The 23,905-nt window shown below is 40.2% G+C and overlaps 1 protein-coding gene and 1 pseudogene across 1 annotated transcript in view; one reads left to right on the forward strand and one right to left on the reverse strand.

Annotated features, from left to right (window-relative positions):
• Nucleotides 1-23,905, reverse strand: part of LOC118853360 (caspase-3-like) — a 59,293-nt gene that overhangs the window by 15,423 nt on the left and 19,965 nt on the right. The window lies entirely within an intron of this gene.
• Nucleotides 12,126-23,160, forward strand: LOC118854579 (annotated as a pseudogene).

The following is a 23,905-nucleotide window of genomic DNA, read 5'->3' on the forward strand; positions in this document are numbered from 1 at the left end:
CGTGGGTGAGTCGCATGTGTGACTCACCCCTAACCCTGAAAAAGATATGAAACCAGGGATTGGCTTTCTCTTCTTTGGAGCTCTTACCCACAGCAGTGGTGGTGCCCGTGACTCTGGACCAGCCCTTGTTCTGAGCTCCCGAGCTGAACCTAGATGTTGCTAACTATGAATCTCTATTTGGTCTGTCTGTCGGTGTTTGTAATTTGTTTAGGGCTCTCACTTGTGGTGATGCTGAGGCTGAGACTCCGGAAAGCTGTAGCTAGGAGCCCTCCAGCTTGTAACCTGGTTGCTGAGACTTTGTTAAACTCTGGTAACTATGTATTGGGATTTGAATCAGACAAGGTCTGCCTGTTGATGTTTGTACTTTGTTTGTATTTTGTTCAGAAGTTCAGGGTGCAGGCTTTTTCTCCTGAACTAAGTGAGTGATATTTGTGTGCTGAATTAAAGGAAGCTTGTCAACCCCTTAACCTTGCTTTCCTTATTAAAGCAGATCAAAAGAATCTGTGCTTTTGCAGAGTGCTGGCAGCTTTCTGGGTGCTGGCTGTTGGTGGATCTTGCACCCCCACAGAAGCTGCTAGCCGGATTGCTGAAACAGGCAGATGATTAAAAGGTTATTTCTACTTTAACATTTCTGTGTCTGCTCTGAATGATCAGCTATTGAAGACATTTCAATTAATATTGTACCTTCCTTTGAAGTCATACTGATAGTAATTTTTAAAAATTAAATGGTTACTAGCAAAAGCAGTTTGGAAGATGCTTCATCAGGTGAGGTTTACTAGTCATTACTAATTGAAGAATGTAAAATCTCAAAATGAGGTACAGATATATAAAATGCTTCCTGTTCATGAATAACATGTTTATGACTGAGGATCACTTCTATTACACTTTTTATACCCTTCAGCTATGTTCATTGTACTAGTGCTATGTGGAATTACAATGGAGAGAATGTAATCCTCAAGAAGTAATTCAAATGAGAGCAAAGTACCAGTCCAGACAGTGAGTGAAATTCAAAATTTAGATGAGATCAGGGCACTTCTAGCAGATGTTCCCAAAATGGGTGATACTGCCCCTGGGGGGTGCTGGAATGATGGGGGGTGGTTGTAGCCTCAAGTGCAATTGGGGGGTATTGAATAATAATAAGGGAGTGGTGGAAGCATAAGGAAAGAAAAGAAGAAAAATTTTGAAAAACTGTTCATACATGTTTCATCTGTTGTGTAACAGAGTTAAAGTCATGGTGATTACATTATTTTCCAATAAACACACCAAATGCAAGTTATAACCAATCAGTGGTCAAGTCCTCAGACAGGTCTTAACAAACAGGTGTTGGTAGGTGAACATGTCAGACTTTGTCAGAAAGTCCAGCATACGTCTACCAGAATATGTGCATGTAATGACTTATTTACAATATGATACTACAGAGTCACATGACACAATATTGCATCATCAAAATTTCAATGCAGGAAAACCCCCACAAATTTACAATAAACTATTGAATTTAAGATGTCATTTAAAAAAAAATTTTTTTTAAATTTTAAATGATGGAAATTTCAGGGGAAAAAACCATTCAAGGGTTAAAGAAAATAGATTTCCAAGGGGGTATTGAGTAATCTTTTTGAAAAAGGGGGTGGTAAGCCAAATAAATTTGAGAACCTCTGATCTACTAGTATGAATATACCAAAGAATTTGGGAGTGGGGAGGGAGAAGGTCATTATTAACTGGGGAACAAGGGAATCTGGGAAAGTATTCAGGAATATAGCATGTGGTATTATGATAATCAATAATAGCTAACACTTCATAAAATTTTATTTTACCAGAGCACAAATGCAAAATGGAAAAAAGAAACAAAAACATATCATAAACTTAAATATTGAAACATAAATATATAGTAAGAAAGTAAAAAAAGCATGTCATGTGCATAGCAGAACATAGGAGAAGATTCAAAATATGTAACAATAAATTTTCATTTTAAGAAAGCCTGTATGATAAATAATACACCTTATATTGAGAATTGTCTATCTTTTATTTGCTTCCTTGTGTTTTCTTTTGTTCTCTGATGTGACTTTGTCCTTTTTTCCCCTCCCCCCTCTTCCCCCGGAAGGCTACAATATAATTTAGATATGTTTCTTGATATATACATACATGTACAGATATATACATATACTTACGCATATATACATATGTATATAGACATATACTTTTCCAAACATACTCTACTCCTGTTCTTTGTTTTTTTTTATATTTGTACATCTTTTGTTTCAAATCCCTCCTGCCTCCTCTACTTTACTTCTACCCACTACATCGCCTTCCTATTACTTCCCAATCCCACCTCCTCCACCAACCACCCTGCCCTCCTATCACTTGCCTTCCCCCCTCTAAGGATCCTTCCCTTCTCCTGTTCCCATTGATCTGAACTCCCCTTACCTATTCCCTCATTCTCCCCTCTAAAAATTCCCCCCTTGTCCTCTCCCCTCTCACTATACCCCGATCATTTTATTTCTTCTAAATTTAGAAGACATTTATACTCTTGTAAATATATGTGTATTGTTCCCTCTTAAACACATTCCTGATGAAAGCACGTTACCAGAACTACCAGCCCTCCTCCCCCATCTAAATCCTCTGTATCCTTTCTTCTTCTTGCACCTCTTTTGTATAAAATAGTTACTGTTTTTAGCTGTTTCTAAATGGTTTTACTTTTTAAATTCATGTCATAGTCAGGTTTATCTCCCTCTTTCTTATGAGCTCGACAATTATTAATAAGAATGTTAGACATACATTTTACATTTTATGTTATATAAAAGGTAAGCAGTCTATTCTTATGAATCCCTTATAATCAGTCTTTGGTATGTATCTTACGTTTCTCTTGGTTCGTGTATGTCATAATCTTCTATTAAGTTGGGGATTCTTTTTAACAAAGTCTTGAAAGTCTGAGGGTTTGTCAAATGTCCATTTTTTTTATTCAAATATACTGAAATTTGAAGAGTACGATATTTTCCGCTGAAGCCCCAGGTCTTTTGCTCTTTGATATATTGTGTTCCAAGACCTGCGGCCCATTAATATCTCTGCTGCTAGGTCTTGTGTAATTCTAATTGTGGCACCATCATTTTTAAATTGTTTTAATCTTGATGCTTTCAATATTTTATCCTTGAGCTGGGGGTTTCTGAATTCGACTATGATACTCCTATGAGTTTTCCTCATAGGATCTCTTTTAAGTGGTGTTCGATGGATTTTCTCTATTTCTACTTTCCCTGCCTTGTTCTAACGCTTCGGGGCAATTTTCTTTAATTATTTCTTGTATTATTGAATCAAGATTCTTTTTTTTATCATAACTTTCAGTTACTCCGATTATTTTTATATTTTCTCTTCTTGATCTATTCTCCAAATCTGTTGTTTTTCTTAGAAGATGTTTTACTTTCTCTTCTATTTTTTCATTATTCATGTTTTGTTTAATTATTTCTTGATCTCTTATAATTTCACTGGCTTCACTTTGCCCAGTTCTAATTTTCAAGGTGTCATTTTCCTTCCTTGACATTTTCTAATTGGCTGACCTTCCTTTCATAACTTTCTTGTTTTTCTTGGATTTTTTTTTCAGTTTTTCCTCCATCTCTGTCATTTGATTTTTAAAGTCTTTTTGAAGATCTTCTATAAATTCTTTTTGGGCAAGTGACCATTTGACATTGCTCTTTGGGGGTTTCTTTACTTCATTATCCTCCTCTGAAGATGAACCTGGGTCATCTCTATTCCCTTAATAGATCTCTATGGTTGCATTCTTTCTCCTTTGCCTGTGCATTTGTGTGTGTGTGTGTGTGTGTGTGTGTGTGTGTGTGTGTGTGTTAGTGACTTGATTTTTGTAATACCTCTATCCCTGGGGTATGGGAAATGGTGCCTCTTGCCCCAAATCTTCAGTTGTCTCCTCTATCTTGGAACCAAAGCCAAACCTACAGCCTCCTGTAAGTGCCCACAGCCAGGGGCTTTCTGCCCCACTGCTTATGCACTTACTGGGTGCGTGCTGGTTCCTCCTTGCACCAATCCCCCTAGACATAGTTCAAATGTATACTCTCTTAACATTAATCTTGACTAACAAGGCACTTGATGGAACCTAGCCAGTATCTCCAGCTAGCCCTGAACTCCTGGTGACTTAGTGAGGTTTCACAAGCAAAACCACACCTCCTCCTTCCCCCCCCCCCCATTTCCCAGTGAACTCTGGGTAAGATACCTTCGAAGTAGATACAAAAAGTGCATGTTCCTTTAAGAACTGACCAACCCTTAGTCATGCCCTGACCACTCCCTAATCCCACCCTAACACACCTAATTGACAGATTTCATCCCTAAATCTTGTACTTAAACTTTCCCTGTAGCCCTGTATGGTTGCAGGTTCCCTAAGAACTCTTGCCTGCTTTATTTACTTAAAGCGTAATAAATCTTTGCCTCCTTGACTTAAAGAATGCTTGGGTCTGAGAATTCATTCCAGGCAGCCTTGCCTTGGGAATTTTGGTTTGGGATTCCTACATCCCTGGGTTCATTTCTCCCTTTACAGGATGAGTATTTTAATAGACGAATATCATCTTTATATTATGAAAACTGTTTTGACTCACACCTACTAAAAGGGCCTCAGGGATCCTCAGGTGTCTGAATTCCATTCTTTGAGAATAGCTGGGTTAGAGCATTGCAGAAAATCATCATCTTTTTCCTCATGCTGAGCAAGCATCACTTAAAAATGTTTTTCAATTCATTGTGGAACATTAATGATTATCAACTCAGTTTGTATCTTACTCAGTTCTCATTCTGGAGGGAGTGCCATCACAGAGCTGAAAAAAATATTTATTATTACTCCAGGAATAGCAATATATTGAGCTCTGGACTTGGGATTAGGAAACAAACAAACACCTAGATTGCAAAATTTCCTAGAGTTGAGACCCTAGCCTAAGTCACTAAATCACTTAATCTCTCTAAGCCTCAATTGCAACCTCTACAAAATGGTGGTAATATCTATGTCATTAGTTCATAGGATCATAGATTTAGAGCTAGGAGAGATGGATATTCTAACCCTTTCGTTTTGTAGTTAAGGAAATGGCCATGCAGGAAGATACCAGGGTTCCACAGATACGGCAAGGGGAACTAGGCTTTCAGTCTTGGTCCTATGACTTAAAAGTCTAGCATGTTTTCCACTGCACCATGTTGTCTTTATTAATATTAAGGTTTGTGTTCTTTATCATACTCAAGAATATTGTACCTGGCATCTTTCATCCAGGATTATTTTGGTTAACCTAAAAAGAGACTAATCATTACATATCATTAAGGAAGATGTTATGCTATTTCACCATAAAAATAAAAAAATTAATCTGCTTTGTTCCCTTTGTTTTTTGTGCCCAGTTGTTCAGTTTTTTGGAGTGACACTTAGAAAAATATCAGGGGAGATTTCAAAGTGGTTCTGGGAAAAGCAATTCGCTGCTACAAAAATGTGAAACGATGGTTGAATACCCTAAACTAGGGGTTGTGATTGAATTGGGTTAAGAAGCAAAATTCTTTCAAAAATCGCTGTAACCTTTCTTTTCGAATTCCAAAATCGAGGAAGTCTTTCTTTAGCATATGAGTCAATCTGGTAAAAAAAAAAAAGTTTATGTTGGACTGAGGTTCAAGATGCTGTTACAACATGCCCCGATATTCTGTGTTCACTTCCTCAGGCATTCTGCATAAACAGGGAAAAGCAAAACCAAAAGCTAGAAGGGCACAAAATACCTGGAACCAAGATGAGTGATGTATTTACTCTGCTTTTGTGTAGATAGCACTTTTACACAGTGGTGGGATTCAGTCGTTTTGCACCGGTTCCATAGAATTGGTCCCTAATTTTAGGTTGAGTTCTGGGAAGAGAAGCAGTTGTAAATTCGTTTAAATCCCACGACTGTTTTTAAGCCAAGGGTAAGGTCAAAATATTAAAAGGGTGGAATACCTAATTTGACTCAATGTCTCCAACCACTACCTTTGTTTCATTTTTATATTGTTACAATAACCCTCCATAATTCAATTCTATTGAAGGTTCTCTTTGATACACGCACCTTCGAATTAAAATTTCCTATGGGCTTCTTTTCAGGTTAAGTACAGTTAGTTAATTATTAATCTTTTGTAGGGAGGAGGGCAGGGTTTGAACAAAGAGAAGAGGAAATAGATAAGCAATCCCATGGAGGATTGGGATCCATTAGATAAACTTTATGGGCTGAGCACAGGCCAGGAAGTTTCAAACTGGCCAGATCTCAAGGGTAAAAGTGTTCGTGTGTAAGTGTGGACTAAATATAGACCTAGAGCTGGACGGGACCATTAAAGCATCTAGTAGGGCTCCTTTTACAGGTAAGAAAACAGAAGCTCATAGTCCTCTGATTCAAAGCCCTTGGGTTCTTTCCAGGGCATCACCCTGTGGAAAAAGGACAAGGACACACACACACAGAGAGAGAGAGAGACAGAGAGAGAGAGCAGCGGCGGCAGGGCGAGGGCGGCAGCACTGGATCGGTGCCACGCTCAGAAGGGAGAAGAGAAGGAAGGCGCAAGGGGGCTCCCATTGGAGGATCCGATAAGGAGGAAGAGGAGTTAACTAGTGCCGCACTTACCACAAAACTACCGAAGTCCGGACTTGTCTGTGTTCCCCAGCCGTCTGTGCTCCACAGCTGCAAGCACAGGTACCACAGCAACACCTGGGAGATGGGCTAAGCCCCACTTCATCTGTCGTACCCAGACAGAGCCCCGCCCACCACTTCTCTTTGCAGGGTGGACCCAAGCTCTGTACCTGTGTTCCTTATGAAAGATAGGCCCTCCCTCCCAACCTTATGATTCCAAGGTGAGCCTCTCCTACTCCTTGGCCCCATCACACTTCTCTACAGAGATCGTTTAAGCTGTGCCCCTTTGCAGCTAATCAACCAGTGTTTGTTTCTTGAAATATGATATGGAGGTTCTTCCTTTGATCATGGTTTTCAGGTAGTCCAATAATTCTTTAAGTATTTCTCCTAGATTTATTTTCAAGTCACTTGTTTTTTCAATGAAATACTTCACCTTTTCTTCTGTTTTTCATTCTTTTCACTTTGTTTTATTGTTTCTTCATTTTTTTCATGGGGTCAGCTTCTACTTGGCCAGTTCTAATTTTTAATGAATGATTTTCTTCAGTGAACTTTTATACCTCTTTTTTCTTTTAAATTTGGCCAATTCTACTTCTTAAGGAATTCTTTCTTCAGTGAATTTTTTTTACCTTCTTTTCTATTTGGCCTGTTCTGCTTTTTAGGGAGTTCTTTTCTTCAGTGAATTTTTGTTCCTCTTTTATCATTATGCCAATTCTGTTCCTCTCTCTTACTCTCGTTTTCTTCTACCTCTCTTTCTCCCTCGCTCCCTCTCTTTCTTTCCTCTTCTTTCTATCAATACCCCCCTCTTTCTGTGTTTTTAACTCACCCATCTCTCCTTTCTTTTCTCTCTCTCTCTCTCTCTCTCTCTCACACACACACACACACACACACACACTCACACACCCCAACTGCCTCCTGTTACTTCTAGGATCAAACATAACTCCCCTATTTGGCATTTAGTGCACTTTATAACATGGCCTTTTCATACTTTTCCAATATTGCACTATTTAAATTTGTTCTGAGTCATTCTGAGTGAGCCCATTTTCTTTTGTTCTTGCTTGTGTTCTGGTAGCATCAACCACTCTGTTAGGAAAGGTGACATGTATTTTGATCCCATCCCTTTGTCTTTTGGTTTTTTTTAAACCTACTGTTGTTTGTCCTTCATTTTCCAAGAGGATCAGTGATATTGCAGGATGATATCTTGACTTATAAGTAAATTGGATTTAAGTGAGGCAGAATTGTCAGCCTCAATCTCTCTTCCAGAGTCATTGAACTTCAGTGGAAAGACAAAAGTGGAGGCAACCGGTGGTGGCCCAGGGTGCAGTGGACAACCTTGGCATTTTCTATATCTGACCAAGCTCTAAGCACCCCACAGCACCTGCTTCAGCCACCTTCGTGGCCATTGGAGCAAATTGTTCTCCTCTGCCCGTTCTGCCTAGGGAAAAGTCTTCATGTGTGTGGGGTAAACATCCCCTCAACTCAATAGGTAAGACCTGTCAACTACTCTCAGTCTGGTTCAGTGCATCAGCTGAGAGGATTTTACTGGGGTGTGGCTGCTGCACATGCTACAGCTTCTTGGAGCCACAGGTAAAAGTTGGGTGACCAGCTGGACACCAAAGATTTGATGAGCAGCCCTGAAAAGGGGTTTGCAAGACCATATATCTGAGGTGCTAGTCCTCAACACCCCATACACCTGCTTGTCAGCTCTTAGCCACATGCCTTTTCATCCCATCCCATCCCCCTTATCTCTAATTTCATTTCCCTATGATGTGGCAATGGGAGAAACACTATGGCCTATCCCATTTTGGAAACCACTACCTATCAGGATTGTCTTGTACTGATTAATTAACTTTTAATTTAAAAAAAAAAAGCAAAACAAAACCACTGACTACTTAATTTGAGCCTCTAGAGTAATGATATACCTGTCTCTTTTTTTCCATTTTGCTTTAATTTTATTTTTTAAAATTTTTTTATTTTTAGTGTACAATACTCAGTTCCACAGGTTTTTGAGTTCCAAATTTTTGATGTACCTCTCTTAAGACAAAAGGCAAAAATAAATCTTTAAAATGAATCTAGTTCTCTATCTGGGCCTTCCCAGAATGTGGGAGATAGAGAGCTAGCAATTTGAGCTTTGTACCAGAAAGCTAGCCAGCTGCTGGACACACTTCATTAGCTCAGCACAGGCACACAGGTGATAGATATCACAAAGTCTAGCCCTGCTCCAAAGAGCCCTGGGGCCCAGCTTCTGGAGCAGCTTGCCCAGCTCCAATCCCTCAGTGACACCATTGACAAACTGCAGGATGAGGTGATGAAGGAAACTGTCTTTCAGCACCCAGGAGCTACTGTCCCCACTGACTTTGCTACTTGCCCCTCATCAGCCTTCTTATGGCCAAAGAAGAGAAACAAGAAGACAGTGTATATATGGGCAAAGTGACCTTCCCCTGCACAGCTGGCCTTGGGCAGTGGCCCTGACTGGTGCTGACCTATGAACAACTGCACGAACTCCATGGCCGCCTCATCTCCTAGTTTGATCTGCCTCCCTCTACTCCTTTTCATGTATCTCTGACATCCTGAGGATTCTGCCTGCTGCTGCCTCATCCTACCTTCCCACAGACATGGCCCAGATAAGAATATCATTACTTGTGTAAAGCCATAATGCTAACCCTCTCCCATCCCCTACTTCTGGCTCCCCCTATCCCTGGCCTTAGCTGCTCCTCCTTGGTGGGGAGGGAGGAGGGAGGAGCAGGGTTGGCCTGGCCCAGGGGAGGAATGCCCAGCCCCAGCATGGGACATCATCCCCTCAATACAGCAGCTTCTTCCTCAGCACTAAAAAAAATTTAAAAATGATTTTATTGAGATTAAGATGGCTCAAGATGTAACTTCAATATATAATATTTTGGGTATAATTTCATAATTTTCATAATTATAAATCATCATATAAATCACCTCTATACTATAAACAAACTTGTACATGCCCTGCCTCTTACATTTTGGTAGTGAGTATTTGTGATGGAAGAGGGGATCTCAGTGTTTTTTCAGTAAACCAACTCATTATTTTAGAATTTTGCAAGATTTAGAAGCTCCTTTCACAGGGTTGATAAGATTGTATGACCTTTCCCAAGAAGAATGCCCTAAGGAACCTGGCAAGGAGATTTTTCCAATCTCTCTCTCTCTCTCTCTCTCTCAATTAAAAGGAGTTTATTAATCATCTCAAGGCAGCAAGGCCTTGAGAGAAGCTGGGCCATTATTAAAACCCCACCTTCTCCTCCCACCCCTAACTCTGCTTTTATAGACAATTTTTCTTATTCAGAGCAAGACAATCCTGATAGGTACAGGTTCCCAAAAAGGGATGGGCCATTGCTTCTCAGCTCCCCTGCCACATCTCAGGGTAATGAGATTAGAGGTGGGATGAAAGCCTGGTGTGGGTGCTGACTAGCAGGCAATACAAAGGACAAGTTTATGACATCAACATGCTACCTCTCCCAACAGACTAGTTGATACCTCTCCTGAGATACTGGTTAACATGGCCTTGAAGATTAGCAAGACTGGAAGCAATAGGGTAATTCTGGCTGATTTGGCACAAATTTCAATAATACATTATTTCTTTTCCTCTTTGAACTTTTGACTGCTCTGTGTTCTCCACACCCAGGGAAGTCCATCTTGTTTCTCATTTCCTTCATACTGGTTCTCGCCATGACTGGAACACTCTCCTCCCTTCTTGCCTCAACCTCTTGTAATCCCCAGTCAGTCATTTAGAATATATCAAGCACTTAGCATGTGCTAAGCTCTGGGGATGCAGAGAAAATCAAAAAACAACTTCTGCTCACCAGGAGTCCATAGCCTAATGGTGAAGACAACATCTGAACAACTATGTGCAGACATGATGCAGACCAGGTAAACAGGCAGTCACCTAATGGTAGGTTGGGAAAAGCTTGAAGAAAGTGTGACTTTAGCTTTGACTTGAAGGATGCCAAGAAAGCCAGGAAGGGGTAAAGGGGATGGAGAAAGTTCCAGGCATGCAAGACAGGCAGTGAAAAAGAGAGGTGGAATGTCTTATGTGAGGTATGGCCTGTGACACTGGATTGGAGAGGATGCGCAGGGGAGTGAGGTGTAGAAAGGCTGGAAAGGTTGGATAGGACCAGGTTAAGAAGGAGTATAAGAGCCAAAAGAGGATTTTATATTTGATTCAGGGGGAAATAGGGAGATAATGGAGTTTGAGTGTGTGTGTGTGTGTGTGTGTGTGTGTGTGTGTGTGTGTGTGTATGTGTGTGTGAGATTGGATTTGTCCTAAGCTTTTGGAAGATGGATTTGACAGCTGAGTGGAGGATAGACTGGATTGGGGAGAAACATAAGGCTGAGAGACCAATAACTTGGAGTGAGGTGATAAGGGACTGATTCCTTCATGTCTCAGCTCAAATGTCACCTTTGTGAATTCTCCCCCAGTTTTTAGAAAGCTCACTCCCAAAACTACCTTGATTTCACTTTGTTTATACTCAAGGTAGTTCATCCATGTTGAAGAAGGCTGCTTTTAATTCCATGCAACGTAAAGTGCAAGTGAAGCTTAGAGAGAGGCAGGATTCTTGGCCACGTAAGAAGGTAGATGAAATGCAGTTTTACACAGATAGTAACAATCCAGAGTGCTTTCACGATGCCCTGAAGGCTATTTATGGGCCAAAGATCTATGGTGTATCTGAACTGCTCAGTGCTGATGGAGCCACATTGATTAATGCTAAGGACATGATCCTAGAGAGATGGGCTCAACACTTTCATAGCACCCTCAACAGACCATCATCAACCAAGGCTGAAGCCATTGACTATATGTACATCTAAGGTTGGAGTCAATCCCTCTCTAGCCGAACTTCCAACTGAAGAAGAGATTTTGAATGTCATTAAGCTCCACTCATGTGGCAAAGTGCCTGGAGCTGATTTTATGCCATCTGAGATTTAAATGGCAGAAGGTCCACTGCTCATACAAAAAATGACTGATATTTTCCCGGTCATCTGGCAAGAGGAGGTTATCCCCTGGGAGTTCAAGGATGCCTTCATTGTCTATCTCTGTAAAGGAAAGGGAAATAACTTGTCCTATAACAATCACAGGGCGGAGAGGGAGAGGGGGGAGTGGTGTTTCTCTTGGTCATTGCTGGGAAGATTCTTGCCAGAGCCCTCCTAAATAGGCTAATCTTTTACCTGGAAGATGGTCATCTACTTGAGAGCCAGTGTGGCTTCAAAGAGGGCCAAGGAACAGTCAATATGGTGTTTCCTGCCCAACAACTCCTGGAGAAATGCCAGGAGTAGAATATGTCTATATACAATGTTCATGATATGACCATTTTGATACCATCAGTCATGAGGGCTTGTGGAAGATCATGGCAAAATTTAGATCCTGGAGAAGTTCATCAGGACTGTACCTCAGTTTCATGATGGAATACTTGCACTGGCTCTGGATAATGGGCAATGCTCTCATGCTTTCCCAGTCACCAATGGGAAACACACAGCTGTGTGCCTGTTCCCACACTTTTTAGCATGTTTTCATTGATGTCAGACACCTTCAATGAGGATGAAAATGGCATCAAGTTCAGCTACCTCACTGATGGTAAATTATTTAACTTGAAAAGGCTAAAATCCAAGACTAAAGTGGAGGGAAAGATGGTGTGCAATGTTTTGTTCACAAATGATTGTGCACTCAGTGCAGCCTCTAAGGCTGAGATGCAACAGAACATGGATTTGTTTTTCTGCCCCTTGTGCTCATTTTGGCCTGACAACACCAAAAAAACAGGTTCTCCACTAGCCAACGCTACACCATCCATTCATGGAACCATCAGTTACAGCAAATGGAGAGACTTTGAATACTGTGGAGAAGTTCACTTACCTTGGCAGTATACTTTCCAGGGATGTACATATAGATGACAAGGTTGACATACTCATTGCCAGAGCTAGCTCAGTGTTTGGGAGGTGTTGAAGGACAGTGTGGGAGAGAAGAGGTAAAGACCAGTCTCACTAAATCAGCTGGTCACTAGACAATGGCTATTTTGGCTATTGCAACCTATGAAACAGAAAAATACAAAGCAGCTCCTGTGTTGCACCCTTCTCTTTCCATAGGAGTGGTGACAGTCATGGAAAAGAAGGCAAAGGGTGCTAAGACTCACACAAACTATTGGAAAAAAATAATGGGTTGCATAACTGCTGGGGGAAGTGTTTCAGAGATCAAGAGCTATAGATCCATGTACTAGCCAGTCTTTATGAGAATAATCTATGCAGGGGCTGACAGTCTTTTTAATGAAAATATGAAAGGGGGTAGGTAAACTTTTGCAACTAATATTTCATAGCTAACCACATCTTTGCTATCACATGATTAAATGAAAAGTTTATTGACTCTAAAAAAGCATTAATTCAGTAGAACAAAATGCCACATTAAGGGCTCTCCTATTCATAGGTTAAAGTAATAGAAGATTACTTGATAGACACAATAGAGATGACTTTGTCAGTTCTTTGATTATTAATAGCAGGTGAGATATAAAACAAATGGCAGAAGTATTTGCCATTGTCATGGAGAATGTTGCAAATGGACATCAGAAAACCTTATATTGTTGTTTTAACAATCCAGCTAGCAGCTTCTGTGGGGGCATAAGATCCACCCACAGACAGCACCCAGGAGGCTGCCGGCATGCCGGGAAAGCACAGGTTCTTTTTATCTGCTTAACCAAGGAAAGCACGGTGAATGGGTTGACCAGCTTACTTTAATCCAGCATTCAGTTAGTTCAGGGGAGCCTATAGACAACATTCATTTAGTTCAGGGGAAAAAGTCAGCACCCTGAACTTCAGAACAAATACAAACAAATTACAAGCATCAACAGACAGACCAAATACAGATTCATTCACTTACTTCAGGAGAAAAAGCCAGCACCCTGAAGTTCAGAACATTCATTTAGTTCAGGGGGAAGAGCCAGCACCCTGAACTTCAGAATAAATACAAACAAATTACAAATATCAACAGACAGACCCAATACAATTCGCAGTTACCAACGTCTAGGTTCAGCCCAAGGGCTGGCCCAGAGTCACACTCACCACTAGTTCCGCTGCTGCTCCAACCAAAAAGGGATCTTCAAGATGTCTTCTCCCCTCTTACAGAGTTTTTGACATCATCAAGTGCCGCCCGAATGACCAGGGCTGATTGGTTCTTGAGTTGGCCCCTCCCCCTAGGACCCTGGGAGGTCACGTCCACATAGACTAGGTTAACACCCAATAGGGCGTGGCTCTGGAGTTAACACCTCCCCTTAGCCAGCCCCATGAATCCTCACACAGGAAGTTCTCTGCTCCCAGGTATGGGTCTCTGGGCTTCCTGCCCTGGAAGAGAAGCAGCAGGCACTGGGGAAAGGTGAAGAGCTTCCCCAAAGATGACCCCACCATTCTGGTTACAATTGTGTATCAAAGATTGTTCTTTCCCCATCAAGAATTAAAGAACTTTCCAACATACTATATTTTTCCAGGTCATAAGATTGAAAAATAGTGAGTACAGCACCAACCCTGGATTCAGAAGGACCTGAATTCAAATCTGGCCTCAGACACTTGACACACTTACTAGCTGTGTGACCTTGGGCAAGTCACTTAACTCAAATTCCCCTGCCTTCTCCCCTCAAAAAAAAAAGAGCATAAGAGTGAAAAATAAATGATAAAACCAAAAAGGTATGATCCTTCCATGTTTTCCATTTTCTTGTACTTTGTCATCTAGCCTCCTTTCCTCCAATTTACTCCTACACCTACTGTTCATATTGGACAACAAATGACAAAGCTGGAATTTTTAACACTTGACATTTGTTAACAGTTAGATGAAGGTATATTTGGAGGAGGAATGATGCTGCTGTTATTTATGTAATGCTTTAATAGTTTATAAAAGTACTTTGCCCGTGTCAACCCCATGAAGTCTGCAGTAAAGTGAATTTACCTAATTTAATGTTTGTCCCTGCTGCTGAACTTTGTTTCGTCTTTTAATTTCTCATAGGGCAGCATATTTTTATCTGTATATGATATAGGCCAAAGTTGACTCAATATAAGTGTCCAGGATGTAAAGGATTTTAAAAGTGAAACAAGGTTTTATATTTGATCCTAGTGGTAATAGGGAGCCACTGGAGTTTATTGAAATGAGAGTAGGGAATGACACAGTCAGACTTGTGCTTTAGCAAGATCACTTTGGTAGCTGAGTGGAGGTGGATTCTAGTGGGGGTGGCTGGAGGCGGGGAAAATAACCAGAAGGCCATCAGAATAGCCTACACATGTCACCTGCATCAGGGAAATGACAACCTGAATAAAGAAAAGGGGATGTAAATGAAGCTGATGTGAAGATAGAAATGACGAGAATCGGCAACAGATTGGATATGGGGAGTGGGTGGTGACAGATAGTGAGGAGTAGAAGATGGCACCTATGTTATAAACCTGAGAGACTGGCAGGATAATGGCGGTCTCAACAGTACTAGGGAAGTTGGCAGAGGAGAAGGTTTTAGGGGAAAGAGAATGACTTCTGTTATGCATGTGTTGATTTTGAGATGTCTATAGGGCATACAGTTCAAGGTATCCAAGATACAGTGGGCTATGGGACAATGGAGCTCAGGAGAGAGGTTAGGGATGGATATATAAAGCTGAGAATCATCTTCATAGAGATGATAATAGAATCCATAGGAATTTGCAACATAAATCAAGAAAAATGCTATAAATGGAGTATAGAAGAGGACCTAAAACAGAGCTTTGGGGGATATCCCCTATTAGTGGGCATTACTTGGCTGACAATCCAGCAAAGGAAACTGAAAATGAAAGGACAGGAGAACCAGGAGAAAGCAGTATCAAGAAAACCTAGAGAGGAAAGAGTACACTGGAGAAGAGGGTAATTGACAGTTTCAAAGGTTGCCAGAGAAGTCAAGGAAGAGGACTGATAAAAGGCCACTAGATCCAGCAATTATATTATTGTTATGTTTGAAGGGAGCAGTTTCGATTGAATGATGAGGTTGAAAACAGAAGTTTTAAAAGAAAGTGAAGGGAGAAGTGCAGGCAGAAATTGTAGGAGGTTTTTTCTAGCAGTCTAGTGACATGGGGGAAGAGAAATAAAGCGGGCAGGGCTAAGTCAAGTAAGAGTTTAAGGATGGGAGAGACATGGGTGTGTTTAAAGGAAGCAAGAAAGCAGCAGTAAAGACAGGGAGAGGCTAAAGTTTAATGAGAAGTAGAGATGATAGAGGAGGCAGTCTTCTGGAGGAGATGGGATGGAAATGGGATCCAAGCCTTTGCCTTAGTAAGGAGAAGAGTCCCCACATCTTATGAGACAGAGGTGAAGTAGGAGAGAGGGTGGAAAGGTACATTAGTGATGAGAGATGAAGAGGCAAGGTGAAATATGAGGCTAGGTCCTCAGCTGAGAGGGTAAAAGGAGGCAAAGCCAAGAAAGATTTCAGGAAAGATGGAAGATTTTGTAATAGCCACTGTGTTGAGTAGGGTAGTAGATTAATTAGGGGAAGTATAAAAGGATTGCCTTGCCATGGTGTAAAGGCAATCAGTAAATGGTAAGATCTTTTCTGCCCATTTGAATAGGGTTGGGGGGTCGGGGGGCTCTCAGAGTCCTAGGGGGAGTGGCTAAGACTAGAGCCAATGGTAGGCACCTGAGTTCTGGTTGCTCAGATGACGTTCTAGTTGACAGGATGATGTCTGGTGACTATACAAAAGGAGAGAACGCAGCTTGGACGTTGAGATGTAGTGGAAGGAGGAGAAGGAGAAGCGGTGGCCGCGGCAGCAGCAGAAACAGTGGCAACAGCGGCAGCAGCTGAAGCAGCGGCGGGGGCGGCAGCTGGCACTACTGAAAGCAGGGCTGACCCTCATGCAGACCTGAGAGTGCTGAGCAAGGGCCCTAACATTGGGGAGAAGCACCAGTATGGCTTGACTTGCTGCCATAATATTTTTCTGTAACCTCCTGGTCACTATTGTGAGATGGGCATATTGCTTTTGGAAGGTTCTTGCCAGGATATTGAATCGGGGACACTGGTCCATGGGTCTGCTATTTTGGAGCTTGAATAAATGCTTTAATTCCCCTGCCTTCTACTTAGAGAATTCTTTATATCCTGCGATTCTGGACCATTCAGGAAGGCATGTTCGTGATTTTCGTTGAAATCATGAATTCTGCCATATCGATATACATGGTGAGTGCCCAGTTGAGATTATGTAACACAAATTTGTAGTAGACGTAAGGAACACATTTTTGTGTTTCCCTAGCCTAGCCCTATTTAGTACTATGTGAATGGAGGAAAACTCAGCAGATGGTGGGAGTAATCCAAGGTTGTAATTTGATAAGGCATTATAAGGGACTTGAGTATAAAGGAGCCGCCAAGGAGCTGAGTTAGGGAAGAAGAAGACTGTAGTTAGGTAGTCAGCCAACTATCATTTTATTAAGGAAATATGGAAACGCATTGGGGATAAAAAGAAAGGCAAAAAACAGTCTCTGGTCTTAAGGAACTCACATTCTAATTGAGGAGACAGCTCACAAACCACAAGGTACAATCAAGTTATAAATAGGATGGATAAATCAGGGGTAGTCTCAGAGGGAAGACACTAAGATTAAGGAGGATTAGGAAAGGTTTCCTATAAAATGTGAGATTTTAGATGAAACCTAAAGGAAGCCAAGGAAGCCAGGGAGGGCAGGAGATAGAGATGAAGAGGGTTATTGTTCCAAACATGGGAGATTGCCAGAGAAAATGCTCAATAAGGACAGGAACATCTAGCAGGCAAGTTCACTAGATTGTAGAATATGTGGAGGAGAGTACAGATGATAATTGAAGCCATGAGAGCTTATGAGATAACCAAACAAAATAATACAGAGGGAGAAAAGAAGAAGACCTGGGAGAGTCTTAGGGGGCACCCACAGTTAGCAAGGGCAACCTTGATGAAAGGTAGAAACAGGCCAGAATATAATGGGCTTTGAAAGCCAAAAAGAGGGTTTTATATTTGACTCTGGAGGAAATAGGGAGCCACTGGAGTTCATTCAATAGCGGTATGACATGATCATGTCTGTGCGTTGGGAATATCAGTTTGACAGCTGAATGCGGGATAGACCAGAGTGGGGAGTTTTGAGGCAGCTACTACAACAATACAGACATGAGGTGAAGAGGGCTCTTACCAGGGCAGTGGCAATGTCAATGAAAGGGGGGGTAGAGTTGGTTATATGAGAGATGTTATTACACGCATCCCGTTAGTAATCATAACTGTGAAAAAATCTGTACAGCAGGTTTCTCTGATAAAGGTTTCATTTCTCAAATTGATTCAAATGTATAAAAATAATAGCCATTCCCCAATTGATAAATGATTAAATGATATGAACAGGCAGTTTTCAGAGGAAGCAATCAAAGGTATCTAGAGTCATATGAAAAAGTGCTCTAAATAACTATTGATTAGAGAAATGCAAATTAGAACAACACCAAGGGTACCACTTCACACCTATCAGATTAGATAATATGACAGAAAAGGAAAATGATGAATGTTGGAGGGGATGGGGAAAAGTTAAGACACTGATGCATTGTCAATGGAGTTGCGAACTCAGTCAACCATTCTGGAGAGCAATTAGAGCTGTGTCCCAAAAAAGGTAAAAAACAAAAAGGAAAAGGATCTATATGTACACAAATATTTATATCAGCTCTTTTAGTGGTGGCAAAGAATTGGAAAGTGAAAGGATGCCAGTTGGGGAATGGTGAACAAGTTGTGGTAGATGACTGGGATGGAATATCATTGTACTATAAGAAATGACAAGCAAGATGCTTTCAGAAAAACCTGGAAAGACTTACAGAAACTCATGCAAAGTGAAATGAGCAAAACCAGCAGAATGTTGTACATAGTAACAGCAATACTGTATGATGATCAAGTGTGAATGATTTAGGTATTCTCAGCAGTATAATGATCCAAGACAATTGTGAAGGACTTCAGGACAGAAAAATGCTGTCCATCTCCTGAGAAAAAATGGAGTCTGAATGCAGATCTAAGCATATTTTTTTAACTTTTTAAAATTTTTCTTAGATATGAAAATTTTTTGGTCTGTGATTTCTTTCACAACATAACTAATATGAAAATGTTTTACATGAATGTACACATATATCATTCAATCATTTTTCAGTCATGTGTAATTCTTTGTGACCCTGTTTGGGGTTTTCTTGGCAAAGATACTGGAGTTGTTTACCATTTTCTTCTCCAGCTCATTTTATAGATGAGGAACTGAGGCAAACAGTGTTAAGTGACTTGCCCAGGGTCACACAGTAAGTGTCTGAGGCCAGATTTGAACTCAGGAAGATAAGTCTTCCTGACTCCAGGACCAGTGCTCTACCCACTGTGGCACCTAGCTATCTGGTTGTACATCTATGTATAATTGCTTGTCTTCTCACTGAGGGGAGAGGGGAGGGAGAAAGGGAGTAAATTTGGAAATTATTTTTACATGTAATTGGGGGAAAATAATTTTAAAAAAGGATGAGGATCAAGTAGAGTAGAGATAGGTGACTTAAGAAATTTCACACCCTGAAGCATTCCCAGTGGTTGGACAGCCAGCAGTGATCAGAGAGAAACAACTCCATGAAGTCCTCAAAAGGGAAGAGGGAAACATGGTCCTAGATCAAACTGCCCTCCACATTGACATTTGCTGGCTAGTGACAATCCCATCTTGGGATCTCTCTTTTATTCTTCTTTTCTCTGCTTTGAGACTTGAAATCTTTTCCAAGCAGAATTGCTTATATTATTGACTCTGTATACAGTGACACCTGCAGGCTACACTATTTGACACAGAGAACTAAAATTCAATAAAAGGATGGGCTTTTGAACCCGCAGCCTTATAAAGAAAGAGTGGTTTAAAACATTCTTCTTTTGAGGCATTTCTCTCTTGCTTTCTTCCATTCTGTCTCTAAGTACCAACAAGTGCTATATTTAAATACCATTGAATATACTAAATCTGAAAGATTTACTAACAAAATGAAGCCAAAGATAGTTTATGATAAATGCATCAATTAAGAATGCCTAGAAGATATTAAAAGGCCGGTGAATGCAGCAAAGTAGTTAAGGGATATGAACAAGGAGTTCTCAAAAAGAATTATTCAACTATTAGCAACTATTAAACTATTGACAACCATATGAAATAATGCTCCAGATCAGTAATTCAAAACACCTCTGAGATTTCACCTCAAACCCAGCAAACTGGAAAAGATGGCAAAACATGGAAACAGGCAATGTGGGAAGGATTGTGGAAAGGTGGCTTCATTAATATGCTGTTGGTGGACTTATGGACAGATCAAACCACTCTGGAAAGCAATTTGGAATTAGATGAAGAAAATGACTAGAATGTCCATAAGCTTTGATCTGGGACTTCTACTGCTAGGCATGCACCTCAAGTTGGTCAGTGACAAAAGGAAAAGTCCCATGTATGCTAAAATGTTTCGTGCTACACTTTTTGTAGTAGCAAAGAACTAGAGACAAAGCCCATTGACTTGGGATTGGCTAAATGGGTTGTAGTCTATTTATGGCAATGGAATGTTACTGTGCTATACAGAAATGATGAATATAATGAATATGGAGAAGCATGGGAAAACTTCGATAAACTAATACAGAACGAAGCAAACAATGAATGATGAATGAATGAAAAGGCATCTTTTTTTCTTTTTTAAAAAATTTTAAAATAACTTTATTTTTTATTTTTAGTTGACAATACTAAGTTCTACAAGCTTTGGGGTTCCAAATTTTCTCTCCCTCCCTCTCTTCCCCCTCACCCCCAAGACAGCTTGTAATCCAATGTAGGTTCTACATATACCTTCACATTGAACCTATTTACATACTAGTCCAGCTGTAAAGAAGAATTATAACCAATGGAATGAATCATGAGAAAGGGGAAACGAAACCAAAAAAGAAGGAACCAAAAAGAGCAAATAGTTTGCCTCAATCTGCATTCAGACTCCATAATACTTTCTCTGGATGTGCACAGCTTTTTCCATCATGAGTCTTTTGGAGCTGTCTTTGAACCTTGCATTGATGGGAGGAGTCAAGTCTATCAAAGTTAGTCCTTACAGATACTGTGTGTCTGTAATTGTGTGTAATGATTTCCTAGTTCTGCTCCCCTCACTCAGCATCAGTTCATATAAGTCTTTTTAGGTTGTAATGAAGTCCGTCTGCTCCTCATTTCTTATTGCACAACAGTATTCCCTTACATTCATATGCCACAATTTGTTTAGCCATTCCCCAGTTGATGGGCATCACCTTGATTTCCAATTCTTTGCCACCACAAAAAAGAGCTGCTATAAATATTTTTGTACATACGGGTCCCTTTCCCTCTTGTGTTATCTCTTTGGGATACAGCCCTAAATGTGGTATTGCTGGGTCAAAGGGTATGCACATTTTTATAGCCCTTTGGGCCTGGTTCCAAATTGCTCTCCAGAATGGCTGGATCAGTTCACAACTCCACCAACAATGTAACAGTGTTTCAATTTTCCCAGTCCTCTCCAGCATTTATCATTTTCCTCTTTTGTCATATTAGCCAATCTGACAGGGGAGATGTGGCACCTAAAAGTCGTTTCAATTTGCATTTCTCTAATCAATAGCGATTTAGAGCACTTTTTCATGTGACTATAGATACCTTTAACTCCTTCCTCTGAAAACTGCCTGTTCATATCCTTTGACCATTTCTCAATTGGGGAATGACTTGTATTCCTATAAATTTGGTTCAGTTACCTATTATTTTAGATATGAGGCCTTTATCAGAGACACTGGTTATAAAGATTCTTTCCCAGTGAAAAGGCATCATTTAAGTTTTACTACGTGCTAGGCACTGTGCTAGTGTTGGGGACACCAATACAAACAAAGAGCAGAGACAGCACATGTATGAGTGGGGCTAGGGAGGAGCAATTTGGACAGAGAAGTCATAAAGACGATATAATTGGAATTACTGGACAATTAATTGACACATGCTTTCCAAGAAATGCTATTTTTTGGGATTGTGCGGAATAGTCAATATTAGAGGGATGGCAGTAAGACAGACATATTAATACCCTGGTGGAGACATTGGTCCAATCATTCAGGGAAAACACTAAAATTATGTGAGAAAAGTGATTAAACTATTCACACCCTTTGACCCAGAAATCACAAAGGTCCAAGACAGAAAGGCTTAACAAGTAAAAAATATTCATAGTAGCACGTGTGTGTGTGTGGGGGTGGGGTAGCAAAGAACTGGAAATAAAATGTGTAACCATCGATTAGGCAATAGCTGAACAAAATATGGTATATGAATGTGACAACAGTATTGTGAAAAAAAGACTAACAAGAATTCAGAAACATGGGAAGATTTGTATGAATTGATGCAGCATGATATGAGTAAAAAGAGAAGAACAATATACACAATTTGACGAAAATAATGTGAATAAAAAAGAACATTAAAAGGAAATCAAACACCGAATAATGGTAATAACTAATCTTGGTTCCAGAGAACAGATAAGGAAGCAAGCCTGAATTCTCTTGAAAGAGACAGGTAACAGTGTTGCATACATTATTATACACTGACAGTGTATCAGTTATTTTGTTTAAATTTCTCATTGTTATAAGGTCCAATTCCAAGGGGAGCTGGGCAGTGCAGTATATCCAGAAATTGCTGGGATGTTCATACAAGGTAACAATAAAGTAAGAACAATCTTATAGAGGAGGGTCAGGAAAGATTTTCCACCTTAATACTTCATAAAACAGAGATACATAGTAGGAAGAAAATCAACGTCAGAGAAAGTTTGGCAAGAGGTCCAACTTAGGCAATCCTGAGACTGTTCAAGTATGAAACTGGAAGCCAAAAAAGGGGAGAAAAATGGAAAAGATCTGAAGGGGTAAAAGCTGAAGCACAGGGCAGAGGCTCAAGAGGGACCTGGAAGGGGCTCAGGGCAGTTGTGGGCAATTGCAATACCAGAAGGGGTAAAATCATTCTTCCAAAATTAATCAGGAAAAGTAGTGATTCTGAAAACATCGTTGCAATTTTCCTTGGTGCCAATGACAGTGCTTTAAAACATGAGAATCCCAAGCAACACATTCCACTGGATGGATATGTTGAGAATTCAAAGAACACGATGCAGTATCTGAAGTCTGTAGATGTTCCTAAAAGTAGAATTATTCTTATAACATCACCTCCTTTTTGTGAATCAGTTTGGGAAAAGGAGTGTATTGCTCAAGGCTGCATATTAAACTGAATGAATCTGGTTGTTGGTGAATATGCCTGTTGCCAAAACTGTGGGACAGATGTCCTTGACCTGCGGACACTAATGCAAAAGGATAACAGGGATTTTTCTTCGTATTTATCATATGGGCTCACCAATCACCAAAGGGAAATGAATTTCTATCATCCCATCTTTGGCCTTTGCTAGAAAAGAAAGCAGCCTCACTGCCTTTCATCCCTCCCTACTGGTGGGATATAGGTGAATTGAAAACTGATTACAGTCTTCTTGAGCACATTCTTCTAGGGGATGGTGACCATCAATCAATTACATTAAATAGGAATTGGCATTTCATTTGTAAAGCATTAAAGTGCCAATGACATTCTAGAATTCTAGTGTTTGGTTACTAAAGTCTTGGACAAGTTTATTACCATTACTATTTGCAATTTCTTATGTAAATTACAAGGTACCGGGAATTAGAAACACTGTTTTGATGTTATTAAATATTTATTAACAATTTATGGCAAGTAGTGCTAGTTTCATAGCTACAAATTCCATGCTAAATATCTTGTTTATTATATACTTGGGGAAAGGGCAAAGACAATTTTTAAAGGGTCATAAAATTTTATTTTAAAATGGTTATATTTTTCTGGAAATTATATGAATTTCTCACACCTTCATGCACACACACACACACGCACCCCAGTGTTCAAATTCCAAAAGTATAACTAAAAATATAACATGATGAATAGTTAACAATAACAATACCACAAGGCACGAGTTTCAAGCATTAGTGTAACAAGAATCCATGTAACAAATATAGTCTTCTAAAAAAAATGGAAAGATCTGTCCATGATTCTACATCCAACTATTTTCTCCATCAGTGAGAGTGGAGCACATTTTAATTCTAATGTTAGTCTCTCTTGGGCTCCAGAGGGAAGTAGTAACAGAAATAAAGAAAATAAAGATGGAAAGAAAAGCTCAAATAGACGAAGTATACACAAAAGAGATTTGTGCTAGAGGCATGGGGGAATAATCTGTGCAAGAACCTATAGATGCTACAGGGAAGGTTGTGTGTGAGCAACAGGAGGGTTGTTTGGCTGGACTACAGAGTGAAGTGCACAA

The sequence above is a fragment of the Trichosurus vulpecula genome, chromosome 6, assembly GCF_011100635.1.
Source record: "Trichosurus vulpecula isolate mTriVul1 chromosome 6, mTriVul1.pri, whole genome shotgun sequence".
NCBI lineage: Eukaryota > Metazoa > Chordata > Mammalia > Diprotodontia > Phalangeridae > Trichosurus > Trichosurus vulpecula.